The sequence below is a fragment of the Dermacentor albipictus genome, chromosome 1 (assembly GCF_038994185.2).
Source record: "Dermacentor albipictus isolate Rhodes 1998 colony chromosome 1, USDA_Dalb.pri_finalv2, whole genome shotgun sequence".
In the NCBI taxonomy this organism is placed as follows: Eukaryota; Metazoa; Arthropoda; class Arachnida; order Ixodida; family Ixodidae; genus Dermacentor; species Dermacentor albipictus.
The window spans coordinates 292,431,180-292,438,641 of record NC_091821.1 but is presented as its reverse complement, the minus strand read 5'-3'; positions in this window follow the sequence as shown (position 1 = coordinate 292,438,641).

The following is a 7,462-nucleotide window of genomic DNA, read 5'->3' as shown; positions in this document are numbered from 1 at the left end:
ATACTATAAAATGCGACATTGCCGCCGCTCGCAGTTTCGGCACAGCGGATGCGGCAGGGAAGCTTTTGCTGATGACTTAATTTTAAACACACATGCACCACCGGTATAGTGGCGGCTAAACTGTAACGTCATGCATCTCTTTCGTGACATACTATAAAATGCGAGATTGCCGCCGCTCGCAGTTTCGGCACAGCGGATGCGGCAGCGAAGCTTTTGCTAATGACTTAATTTTATACACACATGCACCACCGGTATAGTGGCGGCTAAACTGTAACGTGATGCATCTCTTTCGTGACATATCATAAAATGCGACACTGGCCGTCGCTCGCAGTTTCGGCACAGCGGATGCGGCAGGGAAGCTTTTGCTGATGACTTAATTTTATACACACATGCACCACCGGTATAGTGGCGGCTAAACTGTAACGTGATGCATCTCTTTCGTGACATATCATAAAATGCGACACTGGCCGTCGCTCGCAGTTTCGGCACAGCGGATGCGGCAGTGAAGCTTTTGCTGATGACCTAATTTTATACACACATGCACCACCGGTATAGTGGCGGCTAAACTGTAACGTGATGCATCTCTTTCGTGACATGTCATAAAATGCGACACTGGCCGTCGCTCGCAGTTTCGGAACGGCGGATGCGGCAGTGAAGCTTTTGCTGATGACCTAATTTTATACACACATGCACCACCGGTATAGTGGCGGCTAAACTGTAACGTCATGCATCTCTTTCGTGACATACTATAAAATGCGAGATTGCCGCCGCTCGCAGTTTCGGCACAGCGGATGCGGCAGCGAAGCTTTTGCTAATGACTTAATTTTATACACACATGCACCACCGGTATAGTGGCGGCTAAACTGTAACGTGATGCATCTCTTTCGTGACATATCATAAAATGCGACACTGGCCGTCGCTCGCAGTTTCGGCACAGCGGTTGCGGCAGTGAAGCTTTTGCTGATGACCTAATTTTATACACACATGCACCACCGGTATAGTGGCGGCTAAACTGTAACGTGATGCATCTCTTTCGTGACATATCATAAAATGCGACACTGGCCGTCGCTCGCAGTTTCGGAACGGCGGATGCGGCAGGGAAACTTTTGCTAATGACTTAATTTTATACACACATGCACCACCGGTATAGTGGCGGCTAAACTGTAACGTGATGCATCTCTTTCGTGACATATCATAAAATGCGACACTGGCCGCCGCTCGCAGTTTCGGCACAGCGGATGCGGCAGGGAAGCTTTTGCTGATGGCTTAATTTTAAACACACATGCACCCCCGGTATAGTGGCGGCTAAACTGTAACGTGATGCATCTGTTTCGTGACATACTATAAAATGCGACATTGCCGCCGCTCGCAGTTTCGGCACAGCGGATGCGGCAGGGAAGCTTTTGCTGATGGCTTAATTTTAAACACACATGCACCACCGGTATAGTGGCGGCTAAACTGTAACGTGATGCATCTGTTTCGTGACATACTATAAAATGCGACATTGCCGCCGCTCGCAGTTTCGGCACAGCGGATGCGGCAGGGAAGCTTTTGCTGATGGCTTAATTTTAAACACACATGCACCACCGGTATAGTGGCGGCTAAACTGTAACGTGATGCATCTCGTTCGTGACATACTATAAAATGCGACATTGCCGCCGCTCGCAGTTTCGGAACAGCGGATGCGGCAGCGAAGCTTTTGCTGACGACTTAATTTTATACACACATGCACCACCGGTATAGTGGCGGCTAAACTGTAACGTGATTATCTGTTTCGTGACATACTATAAAATGCGACACTGGCCGCCGCTCGCAGTTTCGGAACAGCGGATGCGGCAGCGAAGCTTTTGCTGATGGCTTAATTTTATACACACATGCACCACCGGTATAGTGGCGGCTAAACTGTAACGTGATGCATCTCTTTCGTGACACACTATAAAATGCGACATTGCCGCCGCTCGCAGTTTCGGCACAGCGGATGCGGCAGGGAAGCTTTTGCTGATGACCTAATTTTATACACACATGCACCACCGGTATAGTGGCGGCTAAACTGTAACGTGATGCATCTCGTTCGTGACATACTATAAAATGCGACATTGCCGCCGCTCGCAGTTTCGGAACAGCGGATGCGGCAGCGAAGCTTTTGCTGATGGCTTAATTTTAAACACACATGCACCACCGGTATAGTGGCGGCTAAACTGTAACGTGATGCATCTGTTTCGTGACATACTATAAAATGCGACATTGCCGCCGCTCGCAGTTTCGGCACAGCGGATGCGGCAGGGAAGCTTTTGCTGATGGCTTAATTTTAAACACACATGCACCACCGGTATAGTGGCGGCTAAACTGTAACGTGATGCATCTCGTTCGTGACATACTATAAAATGCGACATTGCCGCCGCTCGCAGTTTCGGAACAGCGGATGCGGCAGCGAAGCTTTTGCTGACGACTTAATTTTATACACACATGCACCACCGGTATAGTGGCGGCTAAACTGTAACGTGATTATCTGTTTCGTGACATACTATAAAATGCGACACTGGCCGCCGCTCGCAGTTTCGGAACAGCGGATGCGGCAGCGAAGCTTTTGCTGATGGCTTAATTTTATACACACATGCACCACCGGTATAGTGGCGGCTAAACTGTAACGTGATGCATCTCGTTCGTGACATATCATAAAATGCGACACTGGCCGTCGCTCGCAGTTTCGGAACGGCGGATGCGGCAGTGAAGCTTTTGCTGATGACCTAATTTTATACACACATGCACCACCGGTATAGTGGCGGCTAAACTGTAACGTGATGCATCTCTTTCGTGACACACTATAAAATGCGACATTGCCGCCGCTCGCAGTTTCGGCACAGCGGATGCGGCAGGGAAGCTTTTGCTGATGACCTAATTTTATACACACATGCACCACCGGTATAGTGGCGGCTAAACTGTAACGTGATGCATCTCGTTCGTGACATACTATAAAATGCGACATTGCCGCCGCTCGCAGTTTCGGAACAGCGGATGCGGCAGGGAAGCTTTTGCTGATGACCTAATTTTATACACACATGCACCACCGGTATAGTGGCGGCTAAACTGTAACGTGATGCATCTCGTTCGTGACATACTATAAAATGCGACATTGCCGCCGCTCGCAGTTTCGGAACAGCGGATGCGGCAGCGAAGCTTTTGCTGACGACTTAATTTTATACACACATGCACCACCGGTATAGTGGCGGCTAAACTGTAACGTGATGCATCTCTTTCGTGACATATCATAAAATGCGACACTGGCCGTCGCTCGCAGTTTCGGAACGGCGGATGCGGCAGTGAAGCTTTTGCTGATGACCTAATTTTATACACACATGCACCACCGGTATAGTGGCGGCTAAACTGTAACGTGATGCATCTCTTTCGTGACATACTATAAAATGCGACATTGCCGCCGCTCGCAGTTTCGGCACAGCGGATGCGGCAGGGAAGCTTTTGCTGATGGCTTAATTTTAAACACACATGCACCACCGGTATAGTGGCGGCTAAACTGTAACGTGATGCATCTCGTTCGTGACATACTATAAAATGCGACATTGCCGCCGCTCGCAGTTTCGGCACAGCGGATGCGGCAGGGAAGCTTTTGCTGATGGCTTAATTTTAAACACACATGCACCACCGGTATAGTGGCGGCTAAACTGTAACGTGATGCATCTCGTTCGTGACATACTATAAAATGCGACATTGCCGCCGCTCGCAGTTTCGGAACAGCGGATGCGGCAGCGAAGCTTTTGCTGATGGCTTAATTTTAAACACACATGCACCACCGGTATAGTGGCGGCTAAACTGTAACGTGATGCATCTCTTTCGTGACATATCATAAAATGCGACACTGGCCGTCGCTCGCAGTTTCGAAACAGCGGATGCGGCAGGGAAGCTTTTGCTGATGACCTAATTTTATACAAACATGCACCACCGGTATAGTGGCGGCTAAACTGTAACGTGATGCATCTCTTTCGTGACATATCATAAAATGCGACACTGGCCGTCGCTCGCAGTTTCGGAACGGCGGATGCGGCAGTGAAGCTTTTGCTGATGACCTAATTTTATACACACATGCACCACCGGTATAGTGGCGGCTAAACTGTAACGTGATGCATCTCTTTCGTGACATACTATAAAATGCGACATTGCCGCCGCTCGCAGTTTCGGCACAGCGGATGCGGCAGGGAAGCTTTTGCTGATGGCTTAATTTTAAACACACATGCACCACCGGTATAGTGGCGGCTAAACTGTAACGTGATGCATCTCTTTCGTGACATACTATAAAATGCGACATTGCCGTCGCTCGCAGTTTCGGAACGGCGGATGCGGCAGCGAAGCTTTTGCTGATGACCTAATTTTATACACACATGCACCACCGGTATAGTGGCGGCTAAACTGTAACGTGATGCATCTCTTTCGTGACATACTATAAAATGCGACATTGCCGCCGCTCGCAGTTTCGGCACAGCGGATGCGGCAGGGAAGCTTTTGCTGATGGCTTAATTTTAAACACACATGCACCACCGGTATAGTGGCGGCTAAACTGTAACGTGATGCATCTGTTTCGTGACATACTATAAAATGCGACATTGCCGCCGCTCGCAGTTTCGGAACAGCGGATGCGGCAGCGAAGCTTTTGCTGATGACCTAATTTTATACACACATGCACCACCGGTATAGTGGCGGCTAAACTGTAACGTGATGCATCTCTTTCGTGACATACTATAAAATGCGACATTGCCGCCGCTCGCAGTTTCGGCACAGCGGATGCGGCAGGGAAGCTTTTGCTGATGGCTTAATTTTAAACACACATGCACCACCGGTATAGTGGCGGCTAAACTGTAACGTGATGCATCTCTTTCGTGACATACTATAAAATGCGACATTGCCGTCGCTCGCAGTTTCGGAACGGCGGATGCGGCAGTGAAGCTTTTGCTGATGACCTAATTTTATACACACATGCACCACCGGTATAGTGGCGGCTAAACTGTAACGTGATGCATCTCTTTCGTGACATACTATAAAATGCGACATTGCCGCCGCTCGCAGTTTCGGCACAGCGGATGCGGCAGGGAAGCTTTTGCTGATGGCTTAATTTTAAACACACATGCACCACCGGTATAGTGGCGGCTAAACTGTAACGTGATGCATCTCGTTCGTGACATACTATAAAATGCGACATTGCCGCCGCTCGCAGTTTCGGAACAGCGGATGCGGCAGCGAAGCTTTTGCTGACGACTTAATTTTATACACACATGCACCACCGGTATAGTGGCGGCTAAACTGTAACGTGATGCATCTGTTTCGTGACATACTATAAAATGCGACACTGGCCGCCGCTCGCAGTTTCGGCACAGCGGATGCGGCAGGGAAGCTTTTGCTGATGGCTTAATTTTAAACACACATGCACCACCGGTATAGTGGCGGCTAAACTGTAACGTGATGCATCTCTTTCGTGACATATCATAAAATGCGACACTGGCCGTCGCTCGCAGTTTCGGAACGGCGGATGTGGCAGTGAAGCTTTTGCTGATGACCTAATTTTATACACACATGCACCACCGGTATAGTGGCGGCTAAACTGTAACGTGATGCATCTGTTTCGTGACATACTATAAAATGCGACACTGGCCGTCGCTCGCAGTTTCGGCACAGCGGATGCGGCAGCGAAGCTTTTGCTGACGACTTAATTTTATACACACATGCACCACCGGTATAGTGGCGGCTAAACTGTAACGTGATGCATCTCTTTCGTGACATATCATAAAATGCGACACTGGCCGTCGCTCGCAGTTTCGGAACGGCGGATGTGGCAGTGAAGCTTTTGCTGATGACCTAATTTTATACACACATGCACCACCGGTATAGTGGCGGCTAAACTGTAACGTGATGCATCTCTTTCGTGACATACTATAAAATGCGACACTGGCCGCCGCTCGCAGTTTCGGCACAGCGGATGCGGCAGGGAAGCTTTTGCTGATGGCTTAATTTTAAACACACATGCACCACCGGTATAGTGGCGGCTAAACTGTAACGTGATGCATGTCTTTCGTGACATATCATAAAATGCGACACTGGCCGTCGCTCGCAGTTTCGGAACGGCGGATGTGGCAGTGAAGCTTTTGCTGATGACCTAATTTTATACACACATGCACCACCGGTATAGTGGCGGCTAAACTGTAACGTGATGCATCTCTTTCGTGACATACTATAAAATGCGACACTGGCCGCCGCTCGCAGTTTCGGCACAGCGGATGCGGCAGGGAAGCTTTTGCTGATGGCTTAATTTTAAACACACATGCACCACCGGTATAGTGGCGGCTAAACTGTAACGTGATGCATCTCTTTCGTGACATATCATAAAATGCGACACTGGCCGTCGCTCGCAGTTTCGGCACAGCGGATGCGGCAGCGAAGCTTTTGCTGACGACTTAATTTTATACACACATGCACCACCGGTATAGTGGCGGCTAAACTGTAACGTGATGCATCTCTTTCGTGACATATCATAAAATGCGACACTGGCCGTCGCTCGCAGTTTCGGAACGGCGGATGTGGCAGTGAAGCTTTTGCTGATGACCTAATTTTATACACACATGCACCACCGGTATAGTGGCGGCTAAACTGTTACGTGATGCATCTCTTTCGTGACATATCATAAAATGCGACACTGGCCGTCGCTCGCAGTTTCGGAACGGCGGATGCGGCAGTGAAGCTTTTGCTGATGACCTAATTTTATACACACATGCACCACCGGTATAGTGGCGGCTAAACTGTAACGTGATGCATCTCTTTCGTGACATATCATAAAATGCGGCACTGGCCGTCGCTCGCAGTTTCGGAACGGCGGATGCGGCAGTGAAGCTTTTGCTGATGACCTAATTTTATACACACATGCACCACCGGTATAGTGGCGGCTAAACTGTAACGTCATGCATCTCGTTCGTGACATACTATAAAATGCGACACTGGCCGCCGCTCGCAGTTTCGGAACAGCGGATGCGGCAGCGAAGCTTTTGCTGACGACTTAATTTTATACACACATGCACCACCGGTATAGTGGCGGCTAAACTGTAACGTGATGCATCTGTTTCGTGACATACTATAAAATGCGACATTGCCGCCGCTCGCAGTTTCGGAACAGCGGATGCGGCAGCGAAGCTTTTGCTGACGACTTAATTTTATACACACATGCACCACCGGTATAGTGGCGGCTAAACTGTAACGTGATGCATCTGTTTCGTGACATACTATAAAATGCGACACTGGCCGCCGCTCGCAGTTTCGGAACAGCGCATGCGGCAGCGAAGCTTTTGCTGACGACTTAATTTTATACACACATGCACCACCGGTATAGTGGCGGCTAAACTGTAACGTGATGCATCTCTTTCGTGACATACTATAAAATGCGACACTGGCCGTCGCTCGCAGTTTC